Here is a 13,629-nt window from a genome sequence, read left to right on the forward strand (position 1 = left end):
CGCTTTCCTGCAATGCAGGATAAAGATAAACAAACAAACAAACAAACAAAATGTGAACAGCGCTAAAAGGAATTTTCGCTTCTTGCATCGAAAATATAAAAAATCGAATTCAATTGAGATATTAGTTTTAGAAATGATCAATTAGAAATGAGCCGAAAGAAGTTTTAGAAATGATCAAAATGAAACTATAGGAATGACTTACGACAATGTTTATGAAAACCTGGTAAGTGAATGTCTTTTATTCATTGAACCTGAAATAATTGTGTAAAGTCGTTTTTGTCACTAGGCTACGTTTACACAATTTAAAGAAAGTTATAAAACTCAATTTAGAGAAAGTTATAAAACTCAATGACCAATGGAAAACTTTCATATGAAATATTCTCGTGACAAATTTAGTGCCAGTGCTCCTAGATGAGTGCTAAGAAGATATCAGCAAAGTAGCAGAGCTTGTGATGTCCCACAACATGTGTAGGGCTTTGCTCAATCTTTGATTTTGCTGCTCCGGCAGTGTTTGCCTGACTGCTTGAATGTGTTTGTATTTTTATGTCGTGTGGATAGGTCTGTGATGGTTGTAGAGTATTTGCAAATGTAGCTTTCATTGCCGTCAACTGAATAATAATAGTAATAACATGTTTTATTTTGCGTCCATTGCGACAACATAGCCTACAGTAGCCTACACTGCGACCTACATACGCAACACACGACTGGAATCCCAAATAAAACTTTAAACGTTGGCTGTCATTTGTAACACTCGAAAATTTCTGTAACAAGTGCTGAAGCTTTTTAATATGATGGATGAAACCCCTGTCATTACATTCGATTTACATTTTGCAGGTGACAAATTTAAGTTAAGTTGTTGGCAAAAATGCAAGCGATTGTATCAGTGGACTTATTCCAACTATTATTATCGAACACAACACAGTTCAAGTCATGTCGAGAACAAAGAAGGAAAAAAAAAACATCGTAAAGTCTGAGCACTCGTTTGATTGTTTAAAAAAGAATCTGAAAAAGGTTGTTCTTGGTGAGTACGGATAAATGTTTCTACTACGACTAAATGATTATGTCATAACTATGCCATTTTGCTCTTTTGATTAATGTATGATGTAATTGTGAAGAGTATTGAGTAATGTATGAAAATGTTTTAGTGGTGTACTCGCATTGATGTGAACAACGAACATGGTGGTTAGTATGTTTTTTATATGTCGGCATTTATATACTGATTTAACACTTCTTTTTTTACTTTCATGATTAGACATGGTGATGGCGCACGACAAAGCTGCTGCCGTGCAGCAAATTGATGAAGAGTTTCAGAGTGATTTCGAAATTGGAAGGACAGGCAAGGTGGCCGAAAACGGCAAAAACTAACTTTTGGTGAGCTTTTGTATGTTTGAAAGACAACTGCGAATGTGTTGCTTTAGTTGTTGAATAACTATCTGTACACGCAATTAGAATGTATTGGAACTTGATTATCGCTCTGCGTGGCGCAGAATCGAATGATAAGTTTTTTGTCACGCACGTTGGAGCAGGCCCGTAATTGCCGGGGGGGCTTGAGGGGGCAATGCCCCCCCAAGCTCAAAGTAAAAACTCTGCCAGGCAAGCTACATCTGGTTTTCCAATTCCAAATGAGTAGCCTACGGTAATCCCAGACCCAAGACTTTCTATATTTAATTTTTTTTGATTCTCATATGTCACTTTGTACAATTATCTTGCTTGTAATTTTGTAGTTGTTATGTACTGGTGGGGTAATAGTTATAGGGTTATTCCTGACAGATTGCACGATAATGATTTTTAAATTTGGGTGAGTTTTTTTGGCAAGGCATCTCAGGTAAAAGCAATTACAATGGAGTAAGATGCTGGTTTTGGAAATATTGTTCATGAATATCTCTTAAAAACAAATAAATCAACATTGGTATCAGCTTGGATAGCTGTTAGTGTTTTTTGACGTTTACTGCCGAATATTACACCCCAAAGGGGATAAATTGGTTTGGTGGAGACCTGTACCAACCAAAGTCACGAGAGTCATTCCTGACAAAGTTGTGTGTTAAAAATATTGCATCCAGTGGCGTAGCCAGGGGGAAGTTGGAGATTACAACCCCCCCCCCCTTTGGCACGTGTGATGTTTTCAGTCTAAAAAGAAATTGCCTAATTTTAAGCAAAACTGCATTAAAAGAGCGAGTTTTGTCAATACCAAACATTCAAACATCTCAGCCAGGATTTAGCAACAAGAAAACATAGAGACTTAGCTTTATTTCCGAAAAATGCCGAAGAAAACATGATCTTATTCTTTGGCTATGCCACCGGACAGCACAATTTTGCAGGAATATTCATACCCACATTTTTGTTGAAAATGCTCTCAGAATGCACCAAATTCAAAGCAATTTTTCAAAATTTTCTGGGGGAGGCCCCCCAGACCCCCCGCCGCTGGGTCGTCAAAAACCCCCTTTACAAATTCTTGGCTACGCCACTGATTGCATCTATTCTATTCTGCAATCATTTGGGCTGGAATTACCCATGTTTTGGCTGGAATTATCCCAATCATTCGAAATTACTGCTATCTAGCACCTTGTGACTTTATAACATATGCCGTGCCTTTGCCCGAAAAACCGCAAATTAGACTAATTGCAACTACAAATGTTATGTGCATAGCCTTTTACTTCGCAACAGCTTTTGAGCCCCCCCAAGCTAAAATGTATAATTACGGGCCTGCGTTGGAGAGAGGGATATTACCATGGATATTACATTGATATTGCAGATTGTCAATTAACTTCGTATTATCCTGGACAACAACTGATCAAAATCCTACACTGTTGCCAAACAGCCCTCTTGAATTAAATATTTTTGTTTCATTCGCAGGAATTCAGAATGATAAAGATACGCAAGAAAAAGCTGCTGATGTGCAATGAATATCCATCTGTCAATACGATTTGATGTAGCTTGTTTCTAATAAATGTGAAAATATAAGAAGCTCGGCTGTTATTTTGCTTTGTCACAAAGGGAGTAGTGTTGCTTATAAATCCGTGTTGCTGCTGTTCTTTCGCCCAAGGATTAGCTCGGTTCAACAATAAACTTTTGGTGATGAGCGAGGTTTAGGTACAGAGATGTTTGGCAAATGTAAATGCCAATGCTGTTCAGATGTTTTATGCACCAGCTTGCTTCGCATGGCCAACCTTGGTCAAAGCGCGGGCATCACAATAGTCAATAGGTCAGATGAAGCAGAGTCATGGTGCATAAAAGTCAACCAGAATTTAGGCGCCAGATGAAGCAAAATGGTGCACAAGCCATCTTGCCAACGCTGGCCAGATACAGATGCCAACGTTGGCAAGATAAAGCAAAATGGCGCATAAAACATTTTGCCAATGTTGGCAAGATACAGAAGCCAACGTTGGCTAGATGCAGAAGTCGACGTTGGCTAGATGCAGACGCCAACGGTGGCAAGATGCAGACACCAACGCTGGCCAGATGCATCCAAATGGTGCATAAAACATTTTGTCAACGTTGGCAAGATGCAGAAGCCAATGTTGGCTAGATGCAGAAGCCAAGGTTGGCAAGATGCAGAAGCCAGCGTTGGCAAGATGCAGACGCCAACGCTGGCCAGATGCATCCAAATGGTGCATAAAACATTTTGCCAACGTTGGCAAGATGCAGAAGCCAACGTTGGCAAGATGCAGTAGCCAGCGTTGGCAAGATGCATAATCCAACGTTGGCAAGATGCAGAAGCCAACAGTGGCAAGATGCAGACGCCAACGCTGGCCAGATGCATCCAAATGGTGCATAAAACATCTTGCCAACGTTGGCGTCTGCATCTTGCCAATGTTGCGGCCAACTTCTTGCCAATGTTGCCCCAACAATCAATGTTTACTGGGATAACCTAGTTCTCCTTTTTAATGTCCGACCATGACAACATAAAAACGACAATATTGCCAGCCGATGTAAATTAACACTTCGGATTAAGACTTTGTCAAAATAAACGTCGGGAATTACAAACAAGACTTAGGCTACAGCGCTGGTGATCGCAGATGGATATATTCCATCAATAACAAATATTACTGCACAATGCAACAGTGGCGATTATGACGCGCTGACATAATTTTGCGTCACTCTTTGATACTAGATATTTTCGACAGTTAATCCACGATCATTCTATTGCGAAATTAAATAATTGGCTAAAAGAGACCGGTGGCCAAACTTGGCCGATTGAGGAGGTAGCACCGGCGGTCATCCAAGCACTACTTAGCGGCCATGGCAGCAGGCTGCTTTAAGGCTTGACAGTAGGTTACATCATTATAACATAGCATGATGCCCTTCTTTGTATACCGGACACTTGTAGGCTATCATTACTCAATACATAGTTAGCTGATAGATTAGCATTGTCGCTATATCTTATCTTACAACTTGAAAAAAAAATTGGCCTTTTAGTAAACAAAAGTCCTCTTTTTTCGTAATCTTGCCCCCCCAGTCAAAAATCGTTCCGGCGCCCCTGAACCCCCCCCCCCCCCCCCTTGGGCACGCGTGTGACGCCACGATATTGAGAATAATGCTTTCAATCTCTACAGCATGTCTCTAAAACAAAGTTTGCCTAATTTAAAACGAAACTGCATTAAAAGAGCAAGTTTTGCCAATACCAAACATTTAAATGTCTCAACTAGGAATTAGCAACAAGAAAACATAGAGACTTAGCTTTATTACCAAAAAATGCCCAAGAAAACATGATCTTATACTTTTGCTATGCCACCGGACAGCACCATTTTACAAGAATATTCATACCCACATTTTTGTTGAAAATGCTCTCAGAGTGCACCAAATTCAAAGTAATTTTTCAAAAATCTTTGGAGGAGGTCGATCGTCCATACCCCCTGTCGCTGGGTCGCCGGCCGTCAACCCCCCCCCCCCCTTTCAAAATTCCTGGCTACGCCACTGGGCGCAGACGATTAGGTGCCTGCCAGATAGGTGCGCACACTGTGGCGTCGGGACATTTAGGTGTGGCACGCGGTCATTTTGGTGCTATTCGGAGTAAAGTCTATTTTGTTGGGTTCTTGATGGTTGCATGGTGGGTTTTATGCATTAGCCAAGTGGGCGTAGTCTCGTCTGCATCACAGAAACCAACGCTCCAGCAACGTTTATTTTTTTGTTTTCTGAAACTTGATTAAATATCATGCGAAATCGCTGTGGTAATCAATTCATCTTTGGGTCATATATATTAAAATTAGCCCAAACTAAAACGTTCTTTGCCCAAGTTAAAAATTAAACATTATTCAGCTAGTTGAGGTGTGCAAAACGTAATTTTTGTGTAAACTTTTGTTTTTCAGATCTTTTTGGTATAAACTTGGTATAATTTTTTAAGTTTGGTATATATTTGGTATATTTTTTTTTACTATTTGGTATATATTGCTCTGCAGAATCTGGCAACCCTGTTTGTGGTCTGTAAAACAATATTTGTTACTCCTACCTACCATGCTCTTCAAAGATGAATTCAGATGTTCTATCTTGATTACTTTGGTAAGAAATTCTAGCTAGCTGGTGATCAGTGACGTAGCCAGGGGGGGGAGGGGAGGTTGGGTATTGCAAAGAGCGAGTTTTGCCATTACCAAACATTCAAATATTTCAGCCAGGAATTAGCAACAAGAAAACATAGAGAATTGTAGCTTTATTTCCGAAAAATACCGAAGAAAACATGGTCTTATCCTTTTGCTATGCCACCGGACAGTACCATTTTACATGATTATTCATAACCACATTTTTGTTGAAAATACTCCCAGAATGCACCAAATTCAAAGTAATTTTTCTAAATTTTCTGGGGGAGTCCCCCCAAAACCTCCCCCGCTGCTGGGTGTCGTCATAAGCAAAACACGCCCTCAACCCCCCCCCCCCCCCTTTCAAAATTACTGGCTACGCCACTGCTGGTGATCTTGTTATGTTACTTTTTCACTGTTATCATGTACCGCATACATTATATTTGGGCAATTTCTATAAAAGCGTGCACATTTGGGCAAATTTACGTTCTGCCCCCCCCCCCCCAAATGGTTTGGTCTCGTACGGCTATGTGCTGAGGAATCAAGCATCTGTAGGCTAAAACGTTGAAGAGACGAAAAACTACGCATGTGTGATTGAAACTGCCGGTTGCAAGAATGCTTTTAGCTTATTAACATGCAAGTTCTTGAGGAACGCAAATCCCTAATCACGCTTCAGAATCCTGAGGCACGACTACAAATTACTTGAATTACTGGGTAACGTTACATATATGCAAAAGAACGACAATTTCATGACGGGAACAAACCTAAGAAAAGTTGAAAAGACCTAAGGTGAAAATCCCGAAGCACAATTGTAAATTTCACGACGGTAACAAACCTAAGGAAAGTTGAAAAGACTTAAGGTGAAACGCAGGGCGCTACAGCAGCAATAATGTAGTGCGTCGAAACAAAGATTACGCGCAAGTTCGTTCGGGAAACGGAAACCCTTAGAAACTCTCAAATTCCAGCAAATTAAAAAAAAACTCTAACTGTTACTCATACAGTATTTAAAAAAAAAACAGAAAAAATTGATCTGTAGGGTAGGCCTAAAGTTAAAAATTCACCACAAAAAACAGTAACGACTAAGGGAACGTTCAAATATTACGTAACGCCTTCGAGGGGGAGGGGGGGGTTTATGCAAAGCGTTACGTTAGCGTTACATCGGGGGGAGGGGGTTCAAGCAAAACGTTACGTAACGCTTTCGAGTACGGAATGGTAGTTTTTTGTGCTGAATTCGTGGTAAAAAAGCGTTACATGGGGGAGGGGAGGGATTGCAAAAAGCGTTACGTTGGCGTTACATGGGGGAGAGGGGGGGGGTCAAAAATTCGGAAAAAAGGCGTTACGTAATATTTGAACGTTCCCTTAAGTGAACTCTCTTCAAAGAAAAGGTTTAAAATAAATTCCTTTATCCCTATGCTCGACGCACTTGAAGCAAATTTAAGAAGAAGAGCTAATGTGTAGGCCTACAGTGACATTGCAGAAATGTTCCTCTTTCTTGGTAATCTGAAAGCAACAAAGGTAGAAATTGTACGAGGCGTAGAACTTTTAACGGAAGCGTATCCGGAAGATGTTGAACCGAAACTTACTGATGAACTTCTACATTTTCATTTGTACGTGAGACAAACACAAAACCAAGGGCTTACCGGCACAGAAGAGCAATATATTTCCTTGTCTCAATGTCTCATGGAGACCTTTATGAAATTATGTGCAAGGAAAAATTAACACTGCCTTTTCTAATGTGGAAGCAATATTAAGACTGTTTCTGAGCTTAACGGTCACTAACTGCTCAGGAGAGAGATCTTTCTCAAGGCTCAAAAATAAACTGAGATCGACAATGTCTCAGAAAAGGTTGTCCGCACTGAGCATTGAGAGTGACAAACTTAAACAGATAAATTTTGATGAACTTTTGCATGATTTTGCTTTGACGAAAGCTAGAAAAATAAAGTGGTAGCCTAGTCTTACTCTGTTTGATGACTGTAACTATTTCTTATGTCCTCGTAAATAAACTTTACAATTATTGTAGCGGTTGTTTCATTAAAGAAATAAAATTAAAAGCAAAACTGCCGTAACTAAATTTTTATTCTTATTAAAAATTTGCACCCATGAATGCGGAAAATGAAAAGAACGAAGAGTTTAATGCACTCATATTTTTAACAAGCGATGACATGTGATGTTGTTTAGAGGGAAATTCTGAGTTCAAAAATAGGAAGGGGCCTCACAAATGGAATAGCCTAGGGCCTCTCATGGTATAAATCCGGCCCTGCCTGTTTGAAACTATGTAAAAATGGCTAATATAGGCTACATTTGTAAACTAACAAAGGCGGTTTACAGGAAGTTGCACAACTTGCCCCGTCATCAATTGCACAACGTGCCCCATTCACACTTTGTTTTAAAAAAACAAAATTTTTTAAGAAAACTAACAAATGTACGAAAAAACAACTAGGCTACCCGTACATTATATGTCTAGTTGTCTACAGACCCCTACTGCTAAAGTTTGACTAGTTCTTCTGTGCATCCAAAAAAATCAAAATTTCGTTTGCATCCGAATTTAAATCCTAAAACCTAAATACCTTAGGCTATATCGTTGATCAAGCTTAACCTGCCCAAAAAACTGAAACTGCGATTCACGTGCTTCAAAGGCATTATAGGTAAAATATAATAAGGGAACGTTCAAATATTACGTAACGCCTTCGAGGGGGAGGGGGGGGGTTTATGCAAAGAGTTACGTTAGCGTCACATCGGGGGGGTTCAAGCAAAACGTTACGTAACGCTTTCGAGTACGAAATGGTAGTTTTTTGTGCTAAATTCGTAGTGAAAAAGCGTTACATGGGGGAGGGGGGGGATAGAAAAAAGCGTTACGTTGGCGTTACATGGGGGAGGGGGGGTCAAAAATTCGGAAAAAAAGCGTTACGTAATATTTGAACGTTCCCTAAGTCGCTTCAAATTAGAGTTTAGTTTTAAAAAAAACAAACATCGGAACTGTGTCGAATGACTTGTTTTATTCAATGATTCATTTTGCATGTTTAGTTGATTTCAGTAACATGGTCTTGTGTTTTGCCATGCTAGACAGGTAGTCACTACCTGGTCTAGCTCCCTAAAGAAGTCAATCGTGTCTGATTGACGAAACGTCGGAATAAAAGCAGATTGTCACTTTATACATCTTATGATTTTAGCTGTGTATTTACAATCGCAAGAAACAAAAAAAAACCAATTAGGTCTATTTGTAGTTATACCCAACTGTTCTGGAATTTGAATCTAGAAAGGAGGGCCACATTTTAAAACATGCTTCATTCTTTGCAATTAATAAGGTGAGTCCTAAACTTGAATCCAAAAGCATTGGGAGATGAGAAGATAAGGTTCTCATTATACTAAGCCTTCGGCACTAACGAGAGTAGGGTAGCCTGTTCCTTTCTCTCGGCCGCCTTTACTTCAGCAACTACGCCCACCCAATTTATTACACCCTGGGTAGATTTGAGCGGTGTTTTGGCAACAACCAGCATAAGCGGGGAGATCCAAAAATTACAGAAAGATGATGAAGTAAACAAAGTCAAAATATCACATGGTGTACATATTTTTGTAGGAAAGCAATACTTTTCAAGAGTCAGTAGCCTGCTATGGATCAGCTGCAGTGACGATCGGTGAGGGAAAGCAAGGAAAGCAGTGCTTACCTGAGCGAAAACTATGCAAAGTATAATGATTGAATTCTAGGTTTAACTTATTATTTTTATCATGTCTATTTTAACTTGAAAATTACTGTATTCGTGACTAGAATTACTCGTAATGCTAGTGAGTAGTCTAAATCCTCACCAAACCGCATGTCTTGCCTATAAATGCCAATTAACGCAAACGCTTCTGTCAGAAAGAATCACTGAGGCTCCAAGGTAAGCAACTATCAAACTTGCTTACCCAAATTCAAAAATGTCAAAAAACGCCTTCGTTTTATCCAATCATCACTCGTTTTGCAAAACGTCACCAGCTGCTTAGCCAATCAGATGTGTTATGGTGAGACCAGGTGAGTCTTGCTTTCCCAGTGACGTCAATGCATACATTCGCTAGAGCGGCTAGACTAACTCGTCAGAATGGTGCTCGTCACGGTACACCGCACAAGCATCATAATGCCGAAATAATTGTTGCTGTTTTTTTATGTCTCCTCGCCATGTACTGTACTTTAGCCTACTAGCTTTCATAGTCATGCCTTTGCCCTTTTTACAGCATTGATATAACGTTACTTCGCCAATGAACGTTCAGGTGCGGATGCAATATTTAGTTCGTTAAGCTTCTATATGCAGGAGGCAAACTTATCCAGCTTTTTGTACAAATTGCTTGCGGTTGTAATGTTTAGACCTAAGTGTTAGTTTTTGTAGTGTAGGCCTAACTGAATATCTCAGAATGAATATTCATGACGAATTAAATATTTAGACAACTATTATTCCATGTCTAACACTGGATTTTGGTCCTGCAACGTTAAAATTAAGATTGTTCATGACTTCTAAACATTAAATGGATGTATGATCACGACAAAGGCGAAGCACAATTTGACAGATTTTTATGTTTGATTTGTTTTGAAAATGCTCTCAGAGCGCACCAAATTGGAAGTGTTTTTCAAAAATTTCTGGGGGAGGCCCCCCAGACCCCCCGCTGGAAGTGTTGCCTTCGGCAACACGCCTTCGGGCTTCGCCCGACGGTTACGCCCTTCGTGCCTAGGCCTACTACCTTGCTGCAGCATATTTACAAGTTGCTTTCCCAACGGTTTAAGCCACCGAACGTCACTGATCAGCTGTAGTGTTAACCTTTGCTGAGTAGCAGTGATAGTAATTTTTCTTTATCATGCAAAACACAAAGAATCTATTTTTTTCTCAAATTATCATTCTAAAGCTTCAGTGAAACCTTCAACATTACTTGTATGTACGCAGCCAGTTTCAGAACAAACAGCTTCCTTAGCCTATACTTCCTACACCGAATTCTCACGGCTCTTACGCGTGGGCGATTCGTCTATTAGGAATAAGATATTTCGTTGAAAAAAATCTTGAATTTAAAACTTATATAGGAATTTTGTTATCACTATTCTCTTTATCTTGACTTTGTTTTTTTCATATTTTTACCCTGCATTGCGGGAAAGCGGACTTGAGCGCTATGCATCGGTGTACGCCTTCCGACGTACACCTGACCCACGCTGCAGCCGAAGGCAATGTCTGTTTCCGGTTTTCTACTCTATTTATGACTTAAATTTGGTACTACCCATTACTCGAATTCGATCACTGGGTAGCCTAGAGGCAATTATCGTAAAGTTTCTTGCCCAGAGAAACAACAGCCAGTGCGGGTGGCTGGAGTCGAACATGCAAGCTCTCGACTGCGAGCCCAACACGCTAACCACTCGGCCACTGCTGCTTTTCTCCTTTGTCTCAAAAGAGAAGGCGAAAGGAAAGAATACGTCATGTTTGAGTGGACGTAGCCTATGCATAGCCTCAGAGGCTATATTCACAATAGCCTATATGGTAAGAATAGTTACTGCGAATACTTAAACCTGCCTATTGATTTATTGTATGAAAATGACATTAAATAATACAATATTGCTATATATGGATCTCTCCTTACACAAAACAAGATTTATAAAGGCTGTTGGCCCGCCGGCACTTCCGCATTATCAAATTTGGCCCACCTGGGAAAACGTTTGGACACCCCTGCTATAGACCTTTTCGACGGCTCTGTGTAATAAAGTGCGACGTCGAAAACAATCAAGCTGGCTGTTCGATCAAAACAACAACCAATACGTTCAAAAACTGTGCTTTATCACTGTGAACCCAGCGTGTGAAGTGGATTGTTTTCCACATCACGCTTCATTGGTTGGCTGTCGATGTTAAGAAGTGCAGGGTGAAATGTAAATAGCCTATTGCAGAATGATATCCAATAAACGATGGACTGCCGTGTTGGTAGAGAGGGTGGCTAGTACCCAGGACCGTGTTTAGCTGATGGGGGCCCGGGGGACTTTAGATCGGGGGCTCCGTACAAAAAAAACATCTCTACGTTTACAGTAGCATTAATCTAGCACTGCACAGCATTTTGCAGAAACTTCAAAGGCTCAAAGAAAATATAATAAATCACATTTCACATTTTTTCCACATCGGCGGGCCCTTCAAAAGGGAAGCCCGGGGCACCTGCACTCTCTGCCCCCCCTCCACTAAATCCGGGCCTGCTAGTACCGCTACTGCAAAGTATAGCTCCCTGTGATTGACGACTCTATGATGAGCGCGACCACACTTAACAGCAACTCGATTCATCGTAGGTCGTATCAATTATTGTTCGAATGATTCTCTGAAAATATGTTATGTAGCCTACCGGTACCTTAAATTGTCAGAATTTTCTAGGGGGGGGGGGCTGAAGCAATTATCAAAAATTCTAGGGGGGCTGAGTATGTTTGTTTGTTTGTTTTTCATATGTTTATCCTGCATTGCGGGAAAGCGGACTTGAGCGCTATGCATCGGTGTACGCCTTCCGACGTACACCTGACCCACGCTGCAGCCGACGGCAATGTCTGTTTCCGGTTGTCTACTCTGCTTATGACTTAAATTTGGTACTACCCATTACTCGAAATCGATCACTGGGTAGAGGCAATTATCGTAAAGTTTCTTGCCCAGAGAAACAACAGCAAGTGCGAGTGGCTGGAGTCGAACATGCAGGCTCTCGACTGCGAGCCCAACGCGCTAACCACTCGGCCACTGCTGCCGAGGCTGTTAGCTGTAACTCTAATGTAACTCTAATGGGGGCTGCAGCCCCTTGATCACCCCTACATCGGCGCCCCTGAGCATGGTGCGATACTGGACTTTCAATAACTAGCTAATCAGGAGGGCTTTAAACCAATGGTTGACGATGGTCAATCATGATGAAGAAATGCTTTGCAGTATTATATCTTGTCCAAAAATCACATGCTCTTTGAGACCAAAATCTAGACAGATGAAGTCCATCATAAGTAAGCTACAAACTGTACATTTGTACGTATGATGGACTTCCAAATGCACTATGATAAAATTAAAAAATTTCTAACACCCAATTTTATCAGTTTAGACTAGTTTGCTGCTACAAAAAACGATTTTATGTTTAAAATATTGGTTGCATTGTAGCCTATTTAAACTATCTTTTACTTACCCACTTCATGTGAATTATAATTAAGAAAGTGATTTAAAGATTGCACACGGGTGGTTTGAAGGTCCCACCTAATGGAACTTTACACCAATTTTGTAACATCAATAAATTCAATGAAAGTTAAACTAGAAAAAAAAATATTCAAGGCAATCCTTACGTAAATTGTTTTGTGAAATTAATTGAGAAATAAACTGTTTTGCCTCAAAAAACTTACTTTTGGTTGAAAGGTCCGGTATCTCCTCTCATTGCAATTTATTATTGTGTTCTTCCAATTCGTGGTTTAGACTTGCCTATTTAGGAAAGCATTCTTCGTTCTTGTTCTGCCAGGGTATGGGATGAAATGGAAGACTTTTTTTTTCATTCTGAGATTTTCTTCCATCCCATCTCAAAAATTCCTTCTATTTGCAAATTTTGTTATTCCTGTGGGCCATTGTATATGTCACTAGTAAACCCACTAACTACAGGGTAAATTTGAGCAGTATTTTTCTAAGGATTAGGCTACATACAGTCTGGTGTTAAAAGACCTGCCGCATATGTATCGGTGCCGCTTCAACACTTGTTGTACAAGATGAGCAGCGAAATAAAATGCGTTGGAGTGACTAGTTTCCGTGGCTTGTCAATTCATGTGAACATCAGGTGCATCTCAGTGCTTCTAACAAGTGAACCATTTTAACCCACACGTCATCTTCCAAAGATTTTGTGTTTTTCCATTTAAGCTAACTTACTGCCTAAATAGATATATAGAACAGAAAATAAAACTGTTCACATTCACCTTCACGTTCACATTCACAATTCACCTTTTGGACACGCAGTCAGACCAGTTCAGCTTAGAAAACAAAATTGATTGTGTACTTTTGTTTTTTATTTGTTTTATTATCTTTATCCTGCATTGCGGGAAAGCGGACTTGAGCGCTATGCATCGGTGTACGCCTTCCGACGTACACCTGACCAACGCTGCAGCCGACTGCAATGTCTGTTTCCG

This window comes from Aplidium turbinatum, chromosome 5 (genome assembly GCF_918807975.1).
Source record: "Aplidium turbinatum chromosome 5, kaAplTurb1.1, whole genome shotgun sequence".
NCBI lineage: Eukaryota > Metazoa > Chordata > Ascidiacea > Aplousobranchia > Polyclinidae > Aplidium > Aplidium turbinatum.